The sequence below is a fragment of the Cinclus cinclus genome, chromosome 4 (assembly GCF_963662255.1).
Source record: "Cinclus cinclus chromosome 4, bCinCin1.1, whole genome shotgun sequence".
Classification (NCBI taxonomy): Eukaryota; Metazoa; Chordata; class Aves; order Passeriformes; family Cinclidae; genus Cinclus; species Cinclus cinclus.
In genome coordinates this window covers 19,105,976-19,133,376 of record NC_085049.1, presented here as the reverse complement: position 1 = coordinate 19,133,376, position 27,401 = coordinate 19,105,976, and positions in this window count along the sequence as shown.

Sequence of the window (27,401 nt, the reverse complement as noted above, 5' to 3'; positions counted from 1 at the left end):
AGTGGGGAGGGTGATAGAATGCAGCAATTTCTTTAAAACCAACTCAAAGAGACAAGAAAGAGACAACTAGAATTTTAGTAGTGGAAACAAAAGAAAGAAGAAATTAAAAAGAGAAGACAGAAAGAAAAAAAAAGGGAGAGCGCAAGATACTTTGCTCATCTCATATTTAGAGCACAGGGGAAGCTTAGACTTAAGAGTGTAAATCAAATTAAACATTTCAGGGGTCTGGCTTAAAAAGCTGCCATTTTAATAAAAAGGAGGACAATTAGAAGGTTGTTTAAAAACTGTAGCTGCATTCTCCTAACCTCTGCCTCCTCCTTTTCCCAACCCTGCCTCCCACACCACCAACTGCCATCTCTAATTTACCTTGCCATGCAGTCACTCCAGAATTCCCTCCCAACCACAGAGGACTGGAGGAATCTACAGAAAATAAACTGACAATAAATACAACTATATTACCTAAAGGGAGGAGGGGAAGCATCGAAAATGACCAAATTGTTGACATTGGTCAAGAAAACTTTCCCCTCTAAAATTTCAAAGAACACGAAGGCTGAACAGCAAAGGTCTCATTATGAACTCACTCAAAACTGGTTTCTTTTTTTAATAGAGTTCCTCTCCCCCATCCCTGAATACAGGAGCTTATTCTTGTGCAATCATTAATGCTCAACGGCAGATAGGCTGCTATTTCCCAGTCCTGAAGAGACCCATTTTATTACATGGAACATGAAGAACTGCTTCATTAATAGATGGCTAAGTAGCTCCAGCAGAGTTGCTATATGGAGGCATAGTGACACCATGGTGGGAGAACTGGCTTTCTTTCCATCTGGATCATAATTTAGAGGTCTTCAGAAGTTCCTTAAACTTAACAGGTTTATTGTTTTAATCCCCACCTGGGAGAATAACAGGACTCCTCATAAAAATGCAGAAAGCAGGTTTGACTGCATGTGGGGAGAATGTGAAACAGAAACAGCTGAGGGAGAGAAAGGATGGGTATGACATAGGGGGCTGCAAGTCCATTTTCTTGCTGGGACTGAAAATATTAATACTGTTAAGGCTTATTTCACATACATTTTTTAAATACTTAGATTTTTGCTGTCCACATATCATGACTCAACTGAAACTAAGCAGAAGCTTTTTTAGTTTCCAATATTATCATCATTTTATCCATAGAAATCCAACTTTTATCTGTCTTTCAGCATCTCAGCTCTTCTCCACAAAAAGCCAGACTCAGGCTAATAAAATGCAATAGTTTAAAGCAGCACTTTCTTGAGACCACATAACATACAGAAAATGAAATTTTTATAAAATGAGAATGCAAATATCAGTCAATCCTTTTATTCACCCCCTGTCATCTTGGAGGAAAACAACCCAGCCCTACTTATAAATCAGAAGTACATTTACTGAGGAAAGCATCCAGAAACATTATGAACTGACATAAGCAGCTCTCTAGACACAGCAGCAAGGAACCTTTAGCCCTGTCCAAAGGTGTTAACAATGCAGGACTAATGTGACATGGCACTAAATGGATGGCCAAACACAGAGGCTTTGTTACATGCAGGAGGTTGCATTTGCCATCTTTTTCCAAACATACACCTAAGGGAAAATATTATCAAGTTGTTTCAAAGCAGGACTTTCAAAGAAGAAAAGGAAAGAAGAAACTGCTTTGTCCTGCATATTTTAAGGACAATTGCTAGGAAAGAGTGAAAGCTCCACAGATTATTTATTTTTCTCGTATGGTTGATTTTCCTCTGCTTAACTTTAGGGTAAAACATGAACTGGTCAGAGTACCAAATTCCCACATACCCAAACCTCCTAACTTTCAAAATTTATTTTATACAGCTATATATTTCATAAGTAGGTTTTTACTAAAGGTTTTAGTCAGTCTCATTCATTCTCAGCCTTTAAACAGATGAATTGGATCAAAATTATTGTATTATACTCCTGTAATTTATGGTATCGACTTTATTTTCCACCACTGCACCACTAAAGGAAGACTGTGGTCCTGATTTAAAGCTGTAAATTCCGATCAAATGGGAAAGTGTTAAATTCAGAAGAGCTTTTGGTCCATTAACTTCCATGCTGATTTGACACGCTCTGCAGTGCTTGGGCAACAGACTCTGCTATACAACGTATTCCTAAGCTAACAGTGCTTTGTGTCATAAACCATCTGGGGTGTCAGTTCCAAGGGCCACTCATCTAAGCTCCTCTGATACACTTGGAAATGCTAAGGTGCAGAACAGAAACTTTTCCTCACTACAAAATACCTTTTGCAAGGGTAAGGGAGATGCTGCCATCAGAGAAACAACGGAAGACACAAAATTTTGGCTAAGGGTGTTGTTTTCATTATTCCACTGAAGAAAACCACTGGACAAACAAGCTTTCTAAAACACTGGGATTTTTCTAAGGTGCCAGTGAAAGTGATACCCTTCATAATCTGGACAGTGTTCCCTTTCATATCAGAGCCTATAGTTGCAAAGCTAAGTGCCAAGCAGATGGTTGAAATCTGTTTTGTATAAAAAGTGTGTGCGCACACGCATTTTTTTTAGACAGGGTTCTTTGTATTCATATTCAGGCCTAGGTTCTAGCCATCAAAACACTGGCACTGAAGCAATCATTAGCTGCACTTTAGACAACTGGCAACTAAGGTATTCACAGCTCTCCACAAAATGTTCAGCTAATACCTCCCAGATGTACAACCAAGGCAAAAGATCATCTTAAACTGGCATCAGTGCTTTGGATGGCCTTTCAATAGACTGCATATGTATGTAAAAAGCTATTGTATTTATCTCCTTTTAAAAATAATGCTCTGTTACACTCTGAGTGTTTATAGCAGCTTTTAAAAACAAAGGCTTCCACATCAAATTCTACCCAAATACAACAGCAGAAACTCCATTCGTCTTGTTTTCATCTTTCTAAGAAACATCTAGCAAGAAATTCTGTAGGTAATTTTAAGATAAAGACTTTGTTTTTTTTTTTTTAATCTGATAACCATTTACCTTATTTAAAAAGTAAATATAAAATAGGCTCAGCGGCTCTAGAGGACTCAGTTCCAGACAAGATGAACCTGCTCCTGGTACACTGGACAACTCATGCACCTCACCTCAGTCACAGGTACCTCGGTCAATTTCTAAGTGGGTTGCTTATTACCATAAACAGCAAAACCAGAAAAGCTTACCAGCATGGGGCTCTGCTGTCTGCCTGGGCTTCTCATGGAATCAGTGAACAGCTGACAATAATTTGCCTGGTGACAAATTAACAGAGGTCACACTTTTGAAAACTGGGGTTATCAAACAAATGTATATTTGGAATAAGGCATTTTTGTGCAGCGGTTTCTCTATAGGCCTTGGTGGCCACAACTGGGAATTAGTACTTTAGGAAACACACCATTTCAAAACAAAGATTGATTTTCTGTGCAGTGCCAAGTCTGCTAAGGTCCAGATGTTAGCTCTGGCATAATTCAGGTACATTTTCAGCATGGACATTCAGATCACTCCAATCTGCCAGGCATACATGTTTAGGAGAGAAAGAGACTTAACCTGTCATCAAAGCACAGCAACACAGAACTCCCCAAATCCCCAGATTTGCTGAAGCCTGCAGAAATCCCTCATGATGCTTTAGCAACTCTGGTGACATTGCAACCCATGGAAGTTTGCCGCAGGTTAAGGAAAGTCAGGATTCTGCTCAGTGATCTCCTCATGAGTCAGTATTTCATGCCATCATGGTGTACTGGGGTGAAGAATACCTGCCTTTTCCATAGAATACAGCAGGACAGTAATTAATTAGGACTACGTTTTTAGGACCTGACACTAAACTCCAGTGCTACTGAGTCCAAACACTCAGAATGAATGGGCACTTGTTTAAAGGATGCCCAGACTGGTCCTATCACAAAATAGGTCTTTGTGAATACACTGCTGAAAAACTGTGACTGAAACACTATGGAACTGGCCTGATCACAATCCATTATCTTGAAAGTAATGTCGCTCTTAAAAAGCTTATCAAAGAGAATAACTTAACAGCTTAGTCGTGATATTCAAAGGCAACAGAGATAGAATCCACCCAGGACTACCTCAGTTTAAACACATTTTCTCAACAGTGTGTAGTATAGGATGCAACACAGCCCAGATGTAAAGCTACCTGCAGACCTCAGCATTTCAGTTCTACTCTTACTGAGCGTGCAGTTGGAAATAAGAAAACCACTGAAACCGATTAGAAGAACTTTAAGGTGAGTAAGAAAATAATTCCTCCCTTTTAATAACCCTGTATCATTTATTTCATTTTGGATCTCATTTAAAAAGCAGACACCAAACGTTTGGGTAGGAATCACAGCGCATTTTGTGTTCTGCAATGGAGTTTTTTGCTTTTAGGCTGGTTGTTTGGTTTGCTCGCTTTGGCTGCCTACACTGCCACTTGCAGTGAAGTTTGTTCCTCATATTAATACTCTCCATGTGAACAATTTTTTCCTGGACTCACCACATGCCTACTTCTTATGTTATAAAACATATGACAACTCTGGTACATGTGACTGAAGATGTTAACTGTTCTCCAGGACCAAAGTTTACCTGTTTGTAGCACACATAGTTTCCCAAATTGCTGCTTAAACACAGTGGGCACTGATGCTGGACTTCAGTTATCCCAACTTGCCTCCAGATAAGGAGCTGGTTTAGAGGCACACTCAGATAACTGGAAGGTCTACAGACAGTATTCCCTCCCAGCCCTCAATAATACAACTGTGGCTGCAAACATTTCTTTAATTTTTTTTATTAATTATACTCCAAGTCCCTATTTTACATACTTAAGCGATTTGAATACTATAGTTCATCTTCCCAGATGAGACCTTTAGAAATTATAATTGGACAGAAAGAAATCTGTAATTTGCAGTTCCTAGGATCTCAGGAAGGAAAAGGAGTCTGTCTCGAGGTTAAAAGTGTCAGTGTCTCTACTTTTTAAACCCTCACAAAGTGACAGCATTCCTCAGTTTAGTCATCTATAGGTTGAGGCTAACCTTACTTCTCAATCTAAAAAGCACAGAAATCTTCATGATTTGTGTATCAGTGCTTACCAAATGCTCTGAATTCCTAATCAAAAGACTTTATAGGAAGTATGAATCTATTATTAATAATATCAGTACTTCTAACAGTAAAGCAACTTCTACATACATGCATCTGGGAAAAAAAAAAAAAGAGAGAGAATACCCATACACATATATTGCTCAATTTATAAATTGTTAAGCATGGCCTCAGGACTGAAATCTCATTCATGAACCATGTTAGGGATCTCTTACCTACTCCCTGTTTCTGAATTTTCCCCATACAAAGACACATTTATATTACTCTAAGCTCTAAGCACAAAGGCTGCTCTGTGGAATGGAAAGAAACCTTCTTTTTTTGTGTTTGTACAGTGACAAGCATAATGGGGTCCTGATTCAGGATGCTTGCACTCTACAAAAACACACTAAATCAATGACACTAATACACATGAAGATTATCTATAAAAGAGATGCATGGCATACTTGAGAGTGGCACAGCATTTTCCCTATACTTTGCCTGGTATTTCATGCAAACACCTAATGTACATTCCCAAGTCACACAATTCATTTCAAACTTTAGGAAAGAACAGAAAAATTAGCAAAACTTACAAAACATAAGCAAAGGAGGAGAGCCTTCCACTGAGAAATTCTGCCAAATTCTAATATCAGTTGTAAAATCAGAATCAGCTCGATGTTATGGGGTTTTGACAAAGATGAGAACCAGTAGCCTTCTTTAAAACACACCATAAATTTCTACTTCAGTGTCCAAAACCCAGGAGCAAAAACCAAATCAAAGCCGGAACCTGAAGAGAGAAATGTATTTTCCATGTCCCTGTTATATTCAAATTCAAAAGCTTAGATATTTTTAACACACATGGAAAAAAAAAAGCTATTTGGCTTTACTCAGCAACTGCAGAAGGAATCTGTACGAAAAGAATAATGTTGCATGTTCTGTTTTCATTTTATTTCATTTAGCATTTCAGTTCTATTTCAGTTATGTTTCATTTAGCCTATTTTTTTTTTTTAATAATCATCATGTTTTGGTGATTCACATTTCACACCAGCCCAGGAACAAGTCATGTAAATACAACACAGCAAAATGACCCAGTTTGTTAATAGAAATGCAAAACGGGTAAGAACATCCTTCCCTCCGCCCTACCAACCATCACCTTCCCACACATCTCATGTCTATTCAAAAAAGCCTCTGCCCCAGTGAGGCCATGGTATTGAAATTTAGGGATAAAACCCTATGAACAAAAACCTGACTAATTCTTGGGAGAAAATGTTTTCAGTCTTGTCTTACAAAGTGAATGCAATGAGGATGCTAAGGGAATTTATCTGGAAACAGAAGACTTCTCTGCAGTCTAATACAGAACTCAGAACTACAGCTCCCTCCTGGCACAAAGCTCCACTGAAGTGTTTTAGTCCTAACTCAGGCAGGCTACCCCTAAAGGTGAGAGGACACCATATGATTCTTGCCCTTCATTAAGCATTCTCTCTTTTAAATCAAGGAATACTTCCAAATTTATAAAAATGGTGTGCAGAGATGCACTTTGGTCTTTCAGACTATGATGAATTTTAGCTCATCACAATCTACTGAAGTGCAGTCAGCACCCCAGCAGAGAGACATCCAAACCACAGAGGGCAAACATGGGTCAGTGCAGATGGGTGTACATACTCCTGAGATTTTGGGAGGCCAGCTGTTTTAAATGGCAAAAAATTTTGGGTGAAATATTTTCATGTAACTACAGTAAACAAAAAAAGAAAAAGAAAAAAAAAGAAAAAAAGAGCATTAAAAATTGTTTCAAGCCATTAATATTTTCTTTAGGTTTGGTCTTCTGTAATCTATTGAGCTGCAAATGGCAAGGAAGTCCAGCTCACTATCAGATACATTAACTTTGGTCATGCCCAACCTCGGAGATGAATCAATGAAACTTGGGTCAGTTTTTTCATTCCCACATTCTTAAAACAATTAAGCCCAGCACCAAAGAAACCAAGATGACAAATTCTATGGGTTTCTCTTTACATGAACTACATTCCTAGGGCTTTTTTCTATAGAGCTACAAAAGTCCATGAAGAACACTAGATGCAGACAATGCTCTTAACTACAAAAATAGCACATAACTCATCCACAAGCTCCTCACCACTAAAAAGAATTTTGAGTATTCACACTAGAAAATTAAGTGTCAATTAACTCTGCTTATATTTTTGCCCCCAAATGTAACAGAATTATGTTATGACAGAAACAAATGAGTAGTAATAAGACTATAATATTATCACAAAGAAAATTTGCACTAAGGCAAAATTCAATGGTATTTTTAGGTCAAATAGCAGACACACAAATCTTAGGGAAAAAAAAAATTAAAAAATCTTAAGACAGTCTATATGAGCTTGAGAAAACACAAAACCAGAATTACAAGGCAAAACAAAATAAAACTATTATAAATCTCAAAAAGCATATGCCAAAATTAATTACAATACTTTGGCTTCAAAAAACCCGAAGTATGAAAAGGAAATTTGGAACACTAAATACAATTTTATAAACTAGCAAAATATAAATACAGTTTGAGAATTGAGAAATGTTACCTGATTAATCCCACAATACTTTTAAAGGAAACAAGGTCAATACAAGCTTTTCCTCATTTTCACTTTACCTCTGAGTTCCACAAGTCAAAAATAATATCATCATGTTGGAATTTTTTTTTTTCCTTTAAATGAGGTGACAAAAGGACAAGTAGAGGAGAAGTGCCACGCCAGATGAAAACCAGGACATTGGAAAATATTTGCCAATTTCTTTCAAAACAAACAGCTCCCCCAATATCATGGGTAGCACCTGAACAACTTTATATTAACATCTGATAATTCTACCAAACGGAATTCAACATTTCCTTCGTATCTATTTAAAAGAATTGAATAAGTAAAAAAAAATTTCCACCTATCCTAAAAAAAGACAGGCAACTTCTCTGAATTACTACTGTACACCTCACAATTTCCATTCACTTCTCACATTCTTTTCAAGTCCCATGGCCCTTGCAAGCAGCGCTTGCTCACTAAAATTCTTCCAGAACTTAAATTTGTCTCCCAACAACTACCGCGCACAGAACTTCACGCTGTCACAAGGACATGCGGGCTCAGGAACAGCTTTTGGAGACTCCTGGCTTCCCAGCTGGCGTAGCATGGCATGGCATGGAGGTGACAAGCAGTGACTCTCAGGTGGAGGCTACGGCGCATTGGACACCCCACGGCATCCTGGTGCCCAGTCCCAGGCAAGGCCACTTGGAGCAAGGCAGCCCCTCTGGAGGGTGCGGGAGAGCTGGGACGACACCTACACCCTCGGCAACGGGTGGGGCTGAGAACTTTATGGTGCTGGTGTTTTGACAACGGGGCTGTGGGAGGAGATGGGAACGGGACAAACGCCATCAGTAAATCCCCACAACTACTTGCCTTCACCCACTGGCCAGAGCCGCCCAAAGCTCCAGAGAAAAACAGCCCCTTTCAAAAGTTCCAGAAGTTCTGGTTTAGGTAATTCAGTAATGTGACGAGGATTTGCTTACTTTGCAGCCTTGTAGGTTTTAACATACTCATATACAACACAATTTTACCTTTTGTAGGAAGGAGACTTCACGTTTTCTGTATTTGATAAAAAACCATAGAAACTCTAAGAGAGAAATACTCTTTGCTTTTAAGGATAATACTTGTTAAAAAACAAGCTCCTTGCCATCATCCAAGAGGCAGTACAGCTATTGATTAATTGCTGTGAGCACTTCTTTTCTCTTGACTACAGTAGCACAATTCACAGGCATTGAATATTTCCAGTGTGTACAGGTAAAACACAACATTTCCCCCTTCCACTTATGAGTTGATTTTGCTATAACCGGGCCAGAGCAAGAAATTAATAAAATAAAATAAAATAAATAAAATGGAAAGTCAAGAGGATGCCAGACTGACTTTTGCAACAGTTGTAAATGCACAGGTATCTCACACAAACATGAAGTTACCCTATATTTCAAACCTAGTATGAAAAGCATGTGAAGAGACTAACTGTAACTACCTTAGGATGAGACACTTTTTTTCCCGTATAAATATTGTTTAAAGTGTATTTTAAACACCTACAGATATATCACATTGCACAGACACATATTCTTATCCTATCAGGGAGCTTCACATTTAAGTAACTCAACCAGATACTCTGTGCCTCCTAAATGATAAAGCCATAAATGCTCGTTAAAGCTCCCTGAGAAGTAGTAAATATTTTGTAAACTAATTATATATTTAAGATCTCTGGACAGAAAGAGAAGGAAAAACAATTCCTCGCCTATGTAAAGGTACCAATCAAACACACTATGCACATAAACACCGCAAGATGCTTGGTGGGAGACTGTGTATGTGTTTGTGTGTGTTTTAATTAACTCCTTGAATGCATATGATGAGCCAGCCACCCAGAATTAGTAATGCCAAACTCCCAATTTGATTCAAATGCAATGAATACAACAGTCGAATTGTGCAGGCTGGTGTGTCACTCACCAGCTCTCTCACTTGGGCTTTTGCCTTCCAAGACTAGTTCATGATTTCAACAACTGGTAAATTATTGAAATGTTCATTAAAATCTGTAATCTGTAACAGTCAACTTCTTCCCAGCATAAGCACAACAAATTAAATTAGTGCATGCAGGACATTAATGAATAGTCTGCAAATGCATTAATTCCTTTAGACTTATCTCAGAGAAATAAAACTCTTAATTTTTGTCACTGCGAAAAACTAGTATCTGCAACTTTACACTGACACTCTATTTATTCTTCAAATCCCAGATGTCTAGAACCATAAACTTAAAGCAATGAAGTCCTTTTCCCAAAATATCTTAATGAAGTTAAAAGCTATTCAGCTCAATACTAATCTTTCCACTGAAAGAATCTACTTCTACAGGTAGATTTTAGGAGAGTAGGACAACATTCTGAGCAAGCCAAGTAATAGAAAGGTATTATTCTTTCTCTAAAATTCTCAGCAAATGCAGCAGAATAAAGCTTTTAGGGTAACTTTAGCTAAGAAAAGCACTTAGGAATATGCAAAGTTTCCTTTTAAGAAAATGACTTCTCCATTTGACAGTGTTGGTACAACCCCAAAATAAATTCAGTGGGAGTCTGAAATGACTCGTGCAGTGCAGCAGTAAAGCAGCTAAGTATATTTTTTTCCTCCCAGCAGAGGCTTGCTTTACATCCCTGAGCCTTTCCTTTCTACAAGCTATTCACTAGAACAGAGAACATTCCAAGAGCACACTATCGGTGACTGCAAATGTTGAACTTGTTCTCCTGTCCCCATCCCCACTACTCCCATCCATGTCTTTTGTCCATTCTAGCTCTGCCTTTTTTTCCTACGGAGAAACTAACCCACCCGTCCTTCTTCTGCAAGCACTGCGTATCACTTTACCTTCAACTGGTATGTTAATATAAAAATTTAAAAAAGTAAAGGAAATAATGACAAAGAGAAAGGATGTCACTCTGTCTGGATGCCTAGTATAGCCTCTCTCTCAGTCTACAGAGAAATGTAAATATGCAGTAATTAATTTGGGTTTAAGAACATTCCATACACTAGGGATATTGTTAAGCAGTCACTTTATCTATTTTTCATTAATCAGGCTTTATTAAGACATTAAAACTTTATGTTGGGCATTTCTGAGTCTTTATCATTCTGTAAATTTCCCAGCTGTCCGCGATGGTACGGGCTGCATTGTCTCTACCTTATCCTCAGTGAAGTAAAACTTTCTTTCTATTATGGCCAGACTTGTTAGTTATATTTAAGTATAATGGCACAACTTAAAAGAAAAAAAAAAAAAAGGAAAAAAAAAAGAGAGAGCGCAAGAGAGAGAAAAATCAAACAACAGAAGATTTATTCTTTTCAAGACCTTTAGAGCAAATTCAGGGTGCCACAGGCACTCACTCAGTACATCCCAGAAGTTACCCTTTCCCTGTGTAACACACGGAGTGGATTGCAGTTATAATATCTCTCTACAATGTTGCTGCAAACATCATCCCCCTCACCGTACGCATTCTGATGCTCCTCTCAATCAAACAGCAGAACAACCACAAACAGAAATAAAGGCGTGTAAGGAACTTCTCGGGAAAGGACGAAAATCCTCACAATTTTGGCACGGTAATTAATTACATATGTTAATACACAAAATCTACTGCAATTTACCAGTGATGCTGAATGAATTAATGAGCGTTTGTCTAATACCGAGAATCATTTTCATTCTAAGTATGTACCGTAAATTACCCCTGCTAATGGCCACAGACACAGAGGAGAAGTCCCCTGAATTCAGCTCTCTTCAGGAGGGGTGACTGAAAGTTTCTGAAGTGTTTGCAATTTACTGAGATAGACAGAAACCTCACAGGAAAGACAACAGGGAAAGAGGAACAACCTCCTGAGAGACACACGGATGCTCTGATATCTGAACTGCAAACAACTTCGCCTGACAAATCTTCACCTCCTTGTCATTTGCTATTCAAGTTTAAAAACGAACAGTGGGAGATGGATAATAGCAACAGAACTGAAATGGGACATGCAGATATGACAAGCTGGACCCCAAGCGACTGAAGAAATGTGCTCCAAGAACTGCGTTGACTGAGAAGCCAAGAAGAGAACCTGCCATAAACATCTAAAACCCAGTGATCTGTGCATCGTGCATAAATACACATGTCAATCCTGCTGGCATTTGTGGGTCTGAGGATCTCCGTGCAAGAGAAAGTGTGTCCTCGTGGCTGTTCCCTGACAAACACACATGTACTACATGGACAGCCTGGGTCTGCGTATGTGTGTGCAACTATAGTCAAACACACACACTGTAAACAAATGGTAATGATTAACAAAGATACCGGTCTGTATCACCAATTTCAACTACAGAGGGAAAACCGCTTAAAATTAAAAAAAAAAAAAACCCTGCATGTCCTGAGGTTCATTTTTATTGCTTCCCATTTCTACTGCTTGCTATTATTTGCATGGCAAAAGAAGAGCAGCGTATTGATTATTTAACTAGAATGTTTACAAGAGCAAAGCTGGGATCTCTGAAAATGAAACGTATGCCTAGGGGCAAAAAAAAAAAAAAGAAGAGAGTAGAGAAGCTCATTCGAAGGATGATGGTTGCCCCAAATGACTTGTTTATATATAAAATTTATATAAATATCTATATTTATAACGCAGAGAGACTTCAGCTTTAAAAAAAGTCCCCCAGCAGGAAAATGAAAGGACTTCATTCTGCTTCAGAGAATTTACAAGCATTGTGTTCATCACAAAGTTCAAAGAATAATCAAAATTGCTTGCTTATGAATTTCTGTGTATAAACTTAGTGAAGTACTTGAAATACTTGAATCTATCGATCGTATGAAAAAGACAAATACATGATCATGATGCCAGATCAATTTGACATCAGAAACAGTAACAGTTTCCTCAGGTAGTTGAATTAAGTTAACACAGTGCAGGTGAATAAAACCAATTTTGTTCTATTATTGTAATGCTAACAAACCAAAGGAAAATGCCAAGTATTCCAAGTCTGGAAAATTAATTGCATTAAAGACGACCTCGGAGTAGGGCAACCAAGCCAATTTCACTTTCTAGTAAGGAAGCCTCCTAGTTTCAGAACAAGGATTGAAAGTGTTAAAATAGTTCTTTTCTGCATTTCCAAATTTTCATTTTCTCCAATCTTTTAATTCAAGTGTTCTTTCCTGTCCTTCCTTTGCATGCGTCTTCCTCAGCCCACTTAAAATGTTTTTATCTTGCCTTCTTTTCTATGCCTTTACTATCAAATTCAGTAGGTTTGAACGATGAACAGCTTGACTTAGCATATTTTTAACCAGCTGGTCTAGCACCTAGCTTGTATTGCATAGTCAGATACAACCAAATGTTTATACAGGAGGTAGCTTTCACAAAGATGAGAAAAACCTCAGTAACGCGCATCCTGGCATTCTTTCCTTTACTGCTTAGAAATGAAAGTTTGGATTGTTTACTGCAGCCACACAAGGGGCTATTAATAACCTTTAAAAAAGAAGCCGGAGGGGAGGGATGCAGGACCATCAATGGACACATATACAAGCGCCTGAGAAAATGCTTCCAAACATCTTGCGAGAAGCAGATCATATGAAATAAGGACTAAGCTCTCAGAGGTCACAAGCCATCACCAGTGACAGCAAAAACTTAATTCCAAGCAGGGAAGGCTCCTGTTTCGGGCAGGGGGAGACGGGCACATCTACGTCATACCCGAAGCCCGCTCGTCATAACCAGACCCCACTCTTGACACTCTGCGAGAGAGGCGACGGCCAAACTTGGAGGCAAAAGTTTCACTTCTTTCCTTTATTTTTCTGGGTTTGTTTTGTTGGGTTTTTTTGTTTTGTTTTGTTTTTCCCTCTCTCCTCAGGCAGAAAGATGTTCTTCTGACGGAGGGCGGGGATGTTAACTTGCCTAAAAAGAGTAGCTCCTGCTAGATCAACAAAAGGTCATGTGCTCGGCAAAGCGCCTTCCCAAGTTTGACGGGAGCCTGAGGTTTGAAGTTGAACCCCCCGCCTGGCCGCCACCGGGCATCCTCTGACCGCTTTCCGGGGAGTCCCCGGGCAGCAGCGGGGAGGCTCTGCCCAGGGAGGCGTCTCGACGGGCCGGCCGGGGTACGGGAGGCTGTGCAGGAGGAGGGCACGGCAAGCTCCGCGGCCCCGGAACAAAGCTGCGCGCCGCGGGCGCACCGCCCGGGGCCGGGGGCTCGGCGGATCCCGCCACCCCGGTCACTGACACGGCGCTCGAGAAGCCGAGGGAGCGCAGGGGGAGCAACTCCCGGCCTCCTGCCGCCGAGCGCCGGAGTTGCGCGTCCGTCCCCGCGTGTCCGTGCTCCCGCTGCCCGTCCGCGCACACGCGCGAGAACAGGCGTGCTCCGATAAATTAAAAAAAATATAATACAGTAACAAACAAAACATGAAACAGAATGGGGAAAAAAAAAGAAGAAGAAAAGAAAGGGGAAGAGACACCCCCACACACATACACACACCCCCGCCCCAACAACTCGACTCACCTTTCAAACTCCTGAGGTAAATCAGGGTCAGTTAGCATGCTGGAAAAGCACAATTTCCCTTTGTCACAGCAGCCACCTATGGTCGCCTCCAACTGAACCTGTCAAGTGAGTCCAAACCTTCTAAACCGATTGATTTTCTCTCTCTCTCGCTCGCTCTCTCCCTCCCTCTCCCTCCCTCCCTCCCTCCCTCCCTCCCGGCTCGCTCGCTCGCTCGCTCTGAGCGAGGACTCCTTGACCAGTCTCTTAAAGGGGCAGCGCGCTCGCAGCAGGATGATCGCGGAGCTCCCCCCGCCGCGCTGCGCGACCTCCGGGGGCCTGTCCTTTCCTTTTAATTCTGCTCGCCCGCCGCCGCCAAACGGGAAAAGTCAACTCCTTCAATGTCCTAAATAAACGTGGAGGGGATAAAGTGGGGGGGGGGGGGGGGGGGGGGAAGGAGGAGGGGAAAAGAAACAAAAAGCGGTCCGACAATCCACCTAAACCGGCAAACCAGGAGCAAATCCCATACGCTGAGGAAGATCAGTGGAGAAAGAAGATAAAACAAGAGCAGACTGATTAAACTGAAACAGTTATCAACTCTCGGAGTTGAAATAGGCGAGAACAGATTAAACACATAAAAATGTTACCAAAGGCATTTGTGCTCCGAAGAATTTTCATTCCTTTCCCCCCACCCTTCTCGGTCTCTCGCTTTCTCTCTCCCTCTTTCTCTCTTTGGGTAGGGGGGAAAAAAAATAAAAAGAGAAAAAAGAAAAAAACACTACCCCGCACAACAATCAGGCATTGTTCTGAGGGAAGAAAAGCAACTTTGACAGATTGAAATATAGCAGAGGCCCCTTCAAGGAAACCTGTAAACAACTTGTCACTCACTCTGTCGGTCTCACTGTTAGCTCTTGCTTTCCACAAAGTGCTGCGAACCGTCCTGGCAACAAACCCAAAGTTTCCTCAGCTCCAAACTCCATCAAACAGCCCTGTTGTATGCAAGGGAAAAGGTAGCCACATGCCAAAACAGCGGGCGCGCACATGAACGCACACACACGGATGTTCAAACAACAACAAAAATAAACTTTCCGTTCATCTGTTAGGGCTTTTCTCGTTTTCTATTTAATCACACCCCCCCCCCCCCCCCGCTTTTTTTTCCCCCCACTCTCCTGGTGAGCAATAGAATTCCCTCGGTCGTGGCTCCCTCTCATTTCCCCTGCCCAGACACCCCCTGGTAACAAGGTGGACGACGCGCGGCTGCAGAGCCCCTCGGCTGGCTGGAGGAGCGCAGCCTCCGCCGCACTTCCAGTTATCCAGATAAAAATCTGGCAGGCGAGGAAGGCGAGCAGGTAACGGGCCTCGGACACGAGGGGACGGAGATGCCGGCAGCCCCCGCATCCCGCCCCGGGGACACCCGCATCCCTCTCCGCTCCGGCGGGAAGGGCAGCTCCCGAGCCCGCCCCGGCGGGGAGAGGGGGCAGCGACCGGGAGAATGCCGCGGGGAAATTCCCGTCCGAGCCGCGGGGATTAGCCGGGGGCTACTCTGGAAGCGGAACGCACAATGCCTCAATAGTCTGTGCGGCCCGTGTCCGGCCTGGCACTGAACTCGCAGTAAGGGGCAGGAGGGGAAAGGAAAAAAAAAAAAAAAAAAAAGAGAGAAAAAAAATTGGGCTCCCTGTTCTTTCACACACACGTGCGTACACACCCACACAGGACCACGTATCTATACCCCATTCTTTCTGCCCTAATTCTTTCCTCTCTTCCCCCTCCCCTTTAATGTGCAGCTGGACAACATTAAGGGCCTTTAAAACCCACGTGGTTTTGACCCCACAACAGTTTGATTAGGTCCATTGCCACCCCTCTCATCCCTGCCTCCCAGTGGCACCGAGATAGCAAGTTTATTTTTGAAATATATACACATATTTGCACGGAGCATCCATAAAACTTTCAACATTTTCATGCCCACCGGCTTAAGAAAAACGCCAAACAGAAAAGCTTATTATTTTCAATATCCAACAGCTACACAGTTTAATTTGCTGCTTTTCACTCTCAGCGCACATGTTAGAAACCAGCAGGCTCATGCAGAGGCCAGTCAGTCCAGTGTTAGTATAAAGTCATTATCAGCTGGAAGTCTGGGCTGCTCTCTTTAATCACAAGGAGCAAACCCACCCGCAAATTCTGCGCATCATCACCGAGGAGCACCCGACCCAACCACGGAACAAAACGCCGCACCCAACTTTGCCAAGGCGCCGTCATTATGGTTCCTAAAGGAGGATCTGCAAAGGCAGCCTCCAGCCTGCCTTCCACCACCACGGCGCTCCGAGCCGAGCCGCACACAATCTGTCAACTTCTGGCATGAGGGAGATCTAATGGCTCCTCACTGTGGGGCAGGGTAAACCAACTTCCTTTGGTAGTCCCCAGCAAATAGTATTTTCTACAGAGGGCCATTCATGGGAGCCTGACAAACCTGTTAATATGTACAAGGATTTTTCATTTGTTTTTTAGTAGCTATGCCTTTTAGGACAGCCATGAACTAGACTTGGAAAAGGCAGCAGATGATTAAAATGAACAATTCCAAATATTTTGTCTTTCATCTGAGGGTCTCAAACCATGTTAAGTATCACATTACTCCTCTGCAGGTAATAAATATAATTAGGGCCAATTCCAAAACTTTATTTGTATTGAAAAGTATCTCACTCTGCAGGGGCTCCATTCAGATCAGCAAATCTCTGTGTGGAGTAGGAGGCTACTTAGTAAGAGAATTTGGCCTCAAATAAGGAAACTGAGATGGCAGGCTTAGTAACTTGCCCAGTTGACACAGTCAACTCCAGAAAAGGATGAAAAACAAAGACCCCACGTGCCTCACAGTCGACAACAGCCCCTATGCTGCTGAAACATATATATTCATATGAGCTTTTTTCCCCACAGATATTTTTACTTTCATTGTTTTGTTTGAAACATGCTTCATTTCTGTATCCACATTCTGTTGGGCCCCCCTTCTTGGTGTTTCATTTTCCCCTTCATATACCACTACCCATCCATAAATGCTGTTCCTTCTGTCCCAGCTCTTGCTTTGTTTCCTCTATTTCCTCACGCTTGGCTTTAGGAGAAGTTTACAGAGTGAAGCTACACAGAAGCCACATCTGGAAGAAAATTAAGACCATTTTTTAATAAAAAGAAGTATAAATCTCAACCGTTTGAGTAGAACACGGATACCATATTTTGACTGCTTGTTAGTTCCATTCAGCTCTAGCCTCATATCCTTTTACCAACCCAGCTCCACTGCACAACTGCCTTTCTTCTACCACGTCCTTCCTTTGTCTGTTCACATGTATTTACCCCTTTCCCTTATAATTTCCTATTTGAGGTTTTTCAGGACAATGATCACATACCCCCCCAAGCTGGTATAATTCCTAGCACACTGGGGTTCCTGGTTTGTTGGCTCTCAGCTAATATGATTATAAACCAAAGCAACCACCATCAGCATCAGGAATTATAGAAGACATGGCCTAGACTAGGAAGAAGCAGAAAGAACCAGAATAAAATAAGGGGAAAAAAAAAGAATTAAGTGTGTGAGGAAAAAATCTAAGATAACTGAGCAAAAGGGAGAGTTGAGAAGGGGAGAGGAAATGGAAGTAAGAAAGGAAATAGAGATCTCTCCTCTGAATGGTTCTGACATGAACTCTTCTTTTACTTAATCTAGTTTACAATTACTCTTACCCCAATAAATTTTGTACCTTCTTCCCCTTTACCTTCATTTTGTGTTTTCTGCAACTACAGAGCTCCTGCTCCCAGATGACTGAGGGTAAAGAGAGTGGTGTCCAAAGACGAGAGAAAAAAAAATAATGTTGCTGTTATAGTAATACTGTATTATCGTATCCTTGTACTATACTGAATTATATTGATTCTACATATATGTATTACTGGAATATAGACAGTTAAGTATAGACTTTCTGATAAAATTATTTTCTCATAATAAGTTCAAATGCAATTGTAAGATGGAGAAAAGGCAAGTTACATGGTTTGAGGGAATCTTGAAGTCCTTCTAAAAATCATTTCATACTAACTTTTAGCTTGCTTTATAGAAATTGCCAGGACACGTCACGAAGTCTGCTAATCAAAAAGTGGAAAAACTGAGAAATTAGAATAAAGAACCACTGAGAAAGAAGAAAATGTACATAACATGCAACCGTCCAGTTTGTAACATAAGAAACTTCATCTTGTTCTGAAACTTTTGACTAGTAATCACTAGTGACTTCCTAGTAATAGGAAGCTCTGGTGCCCCTTTTTACTGAGTGGGTCAAAGTTACAAAGCCCACTTGCAACCTTCAGCATCCACATTTAATGCTCACAATTCTTTCCTCTCAAACTGAGAATTCAGAAGTTCAAATATCTTTAACTCATGAGAAAAATGAAAACCTCCTTACTATTCCCCTAGCAATTCAGTGAATCTGCATTTCTCTTGCTTTGTTTCCTTTAAGGGGTGTCCAAACAAAAAAGTCCTAGTAAAAGAGCACAATTTGGGTTGAACTGAACAAAAAAAGCTCTGATTTTCATTTGTATGGGGGGGACACTGAAATAATGAACTCCTGTAAGAATTTTTGTGCTTAACTGATTTTGTTTTTTGGGTTTTTTTTTTTTTGCTATTGTGATTCTCCAGATCAATAGGTGAACCAAAAATTTCAATTATTCACCCAGCTCAAGTTAGAAATACTCTAACTCTGGAATACTGCCCAGGCAGAATACTCAAGTCTTTGGACAAGCATATTGGAAGAAGGAAAACTTTAAATGAAACAATAATTTTTTAATCCTTAAATTATATCACTTCAGTCTAGTGCCTTTAGCAGATACTGCAATACTGTAAGCAAAAAAAGTTCGGGGGGGGTGGGGGTGGAAGAGCTTTTCAGGTTTTGTTATTTCCACTGTAGGTTTTAATAATAGAGACCTACAAAGTCCAAGGGAATGTAAGATGTTCCACAGAACGATTTACTGGAAAATTCTCACAGAAATATGCAAAACTCTGAAGATCATAAATGGATTTTCTTTTTTAGGCACACACTCAAAACAACTGCAGCACTAAGAATGAATCTGTAAGACTTCTAAGAAAGGGTGTTTTGCAACATACTCTGGGAGAGTGGAGGGAGAACAGAGCGGGGTTGATGCATTTATTTTGAAAAATATCTTGCAAATAATGAGCACTTACTTCAGAGCATGGAAATGTTTAGCTACAATGCAGTTTGGATCATATGCTTAGGAACAGATTTTTCCTTCCAGTGTGCATGCCTAGCTTCCATTTCCATTAATGGGAATTAAGTACATGTGTCAAGAGGAGAAGTTAACTCTTAGAAATAAAACTAATCTATGCCTTTTTTAAAGAATGTAAATGCCGCCTCAGGCATGTTCAGTGTTGGCAAAACTGAATGCTGAATATAGTATAGCAAAATTGAGAAGGAGAAGGCGGTCTGGAGGACTGAAATTTCTGTGCTATTTAGAGTTTTTTAATTTACTGCATTTCTTCAAGGAAAAGTAAAACCATTTTATTTGTAAGTGGGAAGCCCTCATTTATCATTTATTCACTTGCACTTTTAGCAAGGCCCTACCATCTGCAACCCTCCCTGTAAAAAAAGGATTGATGCTACCCTTACAAAGAAATCCAAACCTTCATCTAAATTCAAACTTCCCTGAATATTACAATAAAGTCCATATTTATTTTTTAAAAGGAGCTTAAAAGTCACTCCTTTATCCTGTCCACTCTGAATCGACCAGGGTAAAGGAATCTCAGTGTTAATATATTTGCAAACTAAAATAGTAGGGACTTTTAGAAATTAAAATAGTACATGTAAACACGTTTAAATTAAATTACATATCTATTTCAGTAATAAGTAACTTTTAATTGTTAAACCAAGAAGTATTAGTGAGATGGCACAATCCTGGTTTTGTGTCATGTGTTGGTCTCTCACTCTCCCAACCCCCTCTATTTTGGGGATTATTATTGTTTTATTATTTCTGCATACTTTCAGTTACATACAAGGTCTCTTTACTGTTTCACTTAATATCATTGGTCTGCACAGAAATAGCTTGGAAAAAATCAAACAAAAACAGAACCATTTAAAAAAAAAGGTCATAAAAATAGAGAGCATACCTATGGACAGGAACTGATGGAAATTATTTAAGAAGATAACTGGATTTCAAATCTACAGTTCCTCATTAAGGTTCAGAACATGAAGTGTTACTAAAATAGGGACCTATTGCTCTGAGTCTTTTCTTTTCATGTTCTTTTTTCAGTGTAGTTATCTGGCGTGGAACATCCCATCTCGACCGAAGCCCACAGCCTCACCTCAGGCCAGTGTCCCTGCTCTGCCTCCTTCCTGGTCACAGGGATGATTCCTTTGAGGGCCAGGTCTGTTTACTATCAGTAGCCATCCAGCCTTCAGCCTCTCCAATGACAATGCCAGCAAGAATATTCTCCCTCAGTGTCATTCCCAATGACTGCCACGATACATGTAAAAATGATCCCAACACATCTGTACAAAAAAACCGACTCCCAGCAAAGGGAAATTACTCCATTTTTCCCTGGTGTTTGTGCAGAGGAGGGATTGGTAGAAATTAAGACTTAACAGACAACATAAACTTCTGAGCCTGAGTATCCTGAAACCACAATTTTGATCTGTTTTTAATGGTAGATAATAACTGTTGAGCGTGATTCCAAGTACACTGAAATTGAGATCTTCCTGCTTGACCCATTGGACCTTTCTTCATGGCTCTCACAATTCTTATCCCACCACATTCTCATTACTCCCACAATAACAATTCTGTCTCTTTTTTTGACTGATCCACTAAACAGGGTTAGTCATCACATTTTGTCTCTGTATTTCAAATCTCACTGCTTTTTCCACTCTAGCCTGCTCTAATTTGTACACCAAGGACACTGGGTTTAAAAAGAACATGTTTGCTTCCATTGATCATCAAGCAACATGCAACTAGAAATGCAAGGGTGTTTTGGAATAGTCCACATCACCTGCTCCTGTGTGTTTTATGAAGACATTCCAGCCTTCCTCTTGTGGTCATGAGGTTTGCTCTGGTCTTGGCCGTCCAAATTCTCCACATCCACACATACATTGACTGTCTGCTTTCCTTACTAGAAGTGGTTTTCTTGTAGTGCAATTACAGTCCTTTGTGACATTTTCAGTGCAGAACTACAGCCACCCTGAGCTAACCAGACTGAACTATTTGCAGGTGTGCATGACTCAAAGAGCATTTAATTCATGGTTGCCCTCCATTTTAAATGCTTCACTGGATTATGAAAAGTAGCAATATAAAGTTCTTTCAAATAATATTACCATTTGGCATTCACTTTTTACTGGAAGAACAGTGAAGAATTAGGTCTTTTGTAAGAAATATCCTCTATCTGAACCAGTTTACAGTTTTGACTGCAACTGCAATTAGACAAAGAACACAAAAAGAGGTAACATTCCTAGTCTGTCTAATCATAAGGACTTGTGTAACTGCTATATAGCAAATGTTTCATAAATAGAAATACCAAAATGTCAAATTCAGAAAAAATTTCAAAATAAATTCCTTTCCAGTATGCCATGCACGAGATCTCTACATTATGTATACAGGCTATGATTAGATTAATACAAATCAGTGTTTATTAAATGTAATCTATTGATATTTAACTTGTTATACGAGTCACTGTGAAGATTAAACTCTAAATTAAGCAGTGATTCTAATGACATTAAACGCCAGGGAAGGAGATATAAAACACATTGCCATCTTACACCTTAAACAGTGAACAGCAATCAAAGAGTATGTAGAGTTACATCTCATTTATAAAGTTACAAAAGCATATATAACCATTAATTTATTTTAACGGTGCTCTGATGAAGCTTTATAAGTGATTTCCCACTTCTGAGTAAAAGCAAAAATCTAAACTCCTACTTTTAGCACACAGGCTTCAATTCAGCCACTATTACATAGAAATAAATACCTAAGTATGGTATAAAGCAGACCAATGGCTTGTTATTGCTATTTCTATGGAGGCTTAACTCTTGCTTCTCATCTCTCATTACATGGGACAGCCAGAGCCTAGAAACATTGCCAGGGTAGAATGCTAAAGACCCCTGGGAATGCTTCTGTACCTTGTACAGGGAAAAACGGAGAAAATACTGTCACAGAGTTCTAAAGCATAAATATGGAAAAATCAGAATATCTGGGGACACTCTTCAAAAGCCCTAATGCAACCCAGGTACAGAGCTGACTACTTTCTAGTACCAATTAGCTGGTAAGACAGATCTTCAACTGTTGCCATTGAGGTATATTCAAAATATAAAAGAATCAGAAAGAAGATATATTTAAAAAAAATAAAAACACAGAAAAAAAAGCCACTGGACTGAGACAAATAGACATTCATTAAGATAAAAATATAAAGAAGTTTCTCAGGAATGTTTATCAAAGAAAATTTATGTCATAAATTTTTCTCTGCCTGGAGAAGATCCAGAGCTGAGTGTATCTTCTCCTGCCATGTAACATCATACTGAATCCAGACTGCGTATTTGGTCACCCACTCTTTGCTTTCATCAACATTTTCTATTATTTCAATGTGGCTTTTGTTTTGACGTACAAAGTTTAATTTCTCTTTCTTTACAATGCATTTTATTTTCGCCAATATTTCAGAGTTGTGTTAGAGCAATTAGTGACATGATGCCAAGGACTGAACCACACAAGCAACCTAAATATTTTGATTCACTGAGAATGCAGTCCATAATTTACAAAGTGCCTGACCCCATCCAATAAATAAAATAAAATAAATTAGTCTGAGCCACACAGAGAAAAACATCTAAGTGCAGAAACAGTGTAATGTCACCACATCAGATATAAGATAGTCTTTTGACAACCTCGAAGAAATGAAATCACATTTGTACTTACCTTTTTAACATTTGCCCCCACAGGATCAGGCCTGTCAACCATTTCTCCTGGTATTTGCATGTGGCTACTGCCCTTCTTGAGAGCAATGTGGTTCAAAATCCGGGCAAGGATTTCACAAGTGAGAATGTCACAGGTGAAACTTCGTTTCTTGTTTTCTTAAGGAAGTCTGAGCTAGCAATAGAATGGCAGCAGGTGTTTCCAGAAGTGCAAATGGGGTGGAAAATAAAAGGCAAAGGAGGCCTCTACCTTTTTCTTCTTCCGTTTTTTGTTTTGTTTTTGTTTTTAACTGGCCTTGACTTTTTCATTTCTTTTACAACTTGCCATAAATTTTTCAGAAGGGTCCCAATACTATAGTCAAAGTTGAAACCGGCTGTATGCAGCCAGGACAGGCATTTGGCACAAAAGCAACCATACAGAGCTTTCTGCCTGTAATCTCTAAAAAAATCACAGCTTTTAGGGTGATTTGTGGGCCGTGACACATAGGGCCACAAAAACATGACATTGCCAGGATTTGTGTTTCATTGCATGCAAAAAATGTACATCACTTAATAAAAGCAATTTTTTCTTATGTTAGTTTGAAAAATCACCACTGAATTTAAGTGAGGATTCTGCCTCAGAGACGAAGTACAGCCTGCATCAAAGTAAGACTCAGGTCTCCATTATATTATCTCCTAGCTATTTCAAATAAGGTGGGCCCAGACTGGAGAAGTGTTCTATAATGAGGGGAGAAACTTATTCTTGTCCCTCATCTCCTGCTGAATGCTTTAACTGTTTTATTACTTCATAAAAGTATATAAATCCAAATATACATTACTTCTGAGCCAAAAGTAAATTACAAGTTACATAAAAGACTGTTTCCTATTTTGTGTGTTTGCATTTGACTGACTCGTTCTTTTAATAACTGAAAAAATAAAGTAACTGATCCCCCTTTCTTTTATTTAATAAACTTCTGTTTTTATTATTTATCTTTTCTCTAAAACATCTTGTAGTTTTTTCCTCATAGAAGTCAGTCTATTCAAGCGCTTTGTGAAGGTCTTTTTCAAAACTGCCATTGAAGTGAAAAAAAAATAATGATTGTATTTTATTATTTGTTGACAAGCTCAAGCAATTATCTTTATACGTAATTTTTTCTCTACAAAAGCTATGCTGATGGATAGCTCCTGTATCACAACACTCATCTATATGTCTCCTAATTTTATTTTTTATTACTATTTCAAATAATTTATCAAGTAAGGAAAGAAAAGTCATTAGACTAATTCTCAGCATCAATTCTACTGTTTAATTAAAAAGAAGCAGAAAAATGGCTTTCTCCAACCTTACAGGTTAGAAGCCAATAATAAAAGGAAAGAATACATATTAAGTTAGCAGCCCTGTTTGAGCTCATCATAAATTTCCAGTCGCACATTTTGATATGTCCAACTTTACCCACTGCTCTGCTGCTCTTCACTTCATGAGTTTAACATCTGCTTTTCCTTCACGTTTTTTTCTCTGACAATAGCCAATCCTTAATATTGCAAAAGAATGGCTACAGGTTAGATTTCCCTCTTAAGCCTTATACAATTGTATATGGCTAGGAAATAATTTGATTTTTCAGCAAACCTGTTACCCTTTTTCTCTACTATTCTGTGTCACAATAGCAAGGAAAAAAAAAAACCTTAAATATTATTCTGTGCTACAGTACAAAGGGAAAAAAAAATATTTCCACATGTGACATGGACAGTCTTTTAGAAAACACCTGAATTTATTCCATGTGACTTCAGTATATTCCCAAGACATTATGTTTGTTATGAATGGGTTTTTTTTCACATTTCTAGCTAGCAATAATCCTCTTCTCCTCCAGTTTTAAGCCACACCTATTCCAATGCCACACTTCCTCTCCTAATACTGTATACTGAGTTGTGCAAATTAAGTTTTCCAACAACTTGGAGCCAAGTCCATATTCCAGACTTCAGAAGCCTTCAGGGGTTAATGAACTTCAACCATACATTGATACCAAGGATATCTAGAAAATCAGAGCCTGTTCTTGATATGAAAGGTGATGAAATGGCATCAGCTCTCCAGAAGTGAGGGAACTATAGATTCCTGCAACTGGGATTTGGACCAGAGAATGCACAAGACGTACATTTTGTACCATGTAAGAGTTCTGATAGTCTGCACATGCTTGGACTAGTCCATATAAGAAAAAAAATACTGGGTTTTTAAATAAATGATCCAATGACTTGCATTTACAAATATGACTGCAGGGTTTTGTGTGGCTACTGTGCATGGCTTGAGTATTTTCATAAGCATGAGAGAAAGCATATAAAATCATGATGGAAGAATTTCAGTATTAATCAAAACCTTACAAGCTGGGGATTTTTTAAATTGAAATAAGGACATATTTCTTATAAACCTTACAAAATACCTCATTGCACTAAAACTTTACCTGCAAACACAGTTTCATAATTGGTAAATATTCAATCTCTGCCACTCTCTCCAATGCCCATACAGGACCTGAAACCTATCCCTAAAACACAGGATAGTCAATGAAAAATCCCTAGAACTGCATTTTAAAAGGTTGTTACACACAAGATCTGTGTACCACAGTGAATGCTCATATGTGAATGTTCAGTTATTAATATAACACAGGGAGTTTACTAAATGGAGAGGACTATAGTGAGCAAACCTCTGAGAAACAGACTACTCAGATTTTTGGCTTCATGAATACCAGGAGGGACGCTCATCCCCACCTCCCTGGGCAGCCCAAAGGCAACAGACACGACACACACTTAACTGGATCCCACATCACATGAACAGCGAATCCCATACACCTTTGCTTCATTAGCCTGACTACACATAGCCACTCTGCATAAACCAGGAGCACCTGTCCAGGATTTTCAGATATTCAGCATTAGTCGCCAAAGTCAGGCGTTGCTGAGCTGTTTCTGGCTGTCCAAAAATGTCATAGATATCACTGTACAAAGCAACAAGGCAGTAGATTATCTCTGAAGGTCACAGCATGTTGATAATTCCTTACAGCTTGTGTGTCTAGAGAAGTTTCAGGCTGAGAACATCCCCTCAGTTGGCTCCAACACAGACCAGGAGCCCTGAGCAGGCCTCTCAGCATAATTCTAAACTGGACTGACCACTTTAGTCCCATACTAGTGAATAAAAGCTTCCTCACACTTAGATTACAGACTATTCTTACTTGTCCTTGTTGTATTTTACATCATTTACATTTACATAATTTACATTTGTAGTCATTTTCTGAAAAGTGTGACCATGCTCCTTGGAGTTAGGTGTTAATTCACAGCTAACGACACAAGCATCATTGCTTTCTCAGTGAAGGAAGTATTCAAAGAAAGTGTTCATTTTGGGTACTGAGATATATTTCAAACACAAAAGAACCCCACCAAAACAAACAAACAAACAACAACAAAAAAGAAAACAACCCAAGCCTAACAAAAATAATGAAATTATTTTTTAAAGTGCCTTTATGAATATAAAGGATCTATAAAGCCGTCACTAGGTGGGTCCATAGCAATGGATTAGACTTTGAGAGATGTTACATACAGAACACTGATGATTAAAACAGATGCAATATAGACTAAGAGAGAAGGTGAAAATAGAAAAGTGAAATGGGAGAGATTTTTTCCTCCAGCTCTAGAGGCATCGGGCCTAGAAACCAAGGGGCTGAGGAGCTGTATTTTGCACTGGCTGTCCATCCTTTAGATGACTTTTATTAAGAAGAGTACAATTCATATAACAGCAGAATTGACTCACGTTCTCTGGAAAGCAGCTCCAGGTGCTCACATGAAAGTTCTCCTTGCTGTAAGAAAAGAAGCTTAGGAATAAAGGAAGGTATTTTTTCAGACCCAAATCTCTGTACCTTCAAGCCAAAGGAAGAGTGTTCCTTACTCATCCTGGAAAATATTTATTTGGGACAGTGAATGGAAAGAAAAGTGTTATTTCTTAATTTACTTTCCTCTTGAACTGCCATAAGAGTAAGGTGCTGGTTCCAGGCAGAAAATCCTTAATTTTTGGTTTGGTCACATTTACTCAGGTTTAGTCAGACTTCAGCCAAGAGGAAACAGCCTCAATGTGGCCACCATGACAGCAAGGAAGGAATAACAGGTATTTTCTCTTCTCTGCTAAGCAGAAGCTCCTATCAGAATACAAAGATGATGAAAAACGTGGGTGGATTATTTGGTTCCAGCTGGCTCCACATCACACAGTAAGGAAATGCCATGATCTTTGACAGGTTCATACTAGTAAAAATCAAGGAAAAGATTATGGGAAAGCTTCCCATTCCATTATCAAATAATTTGGGGGAGGGAGAAGGATGGGAGACTAACAGTTTTTCTTTCTAAGCTCTCAGGAAATGTCTATTTTTATGACCCTTTTAGTGTTGAAAGCATTGTCTGAAATAAAGACTAATCTCAAAGG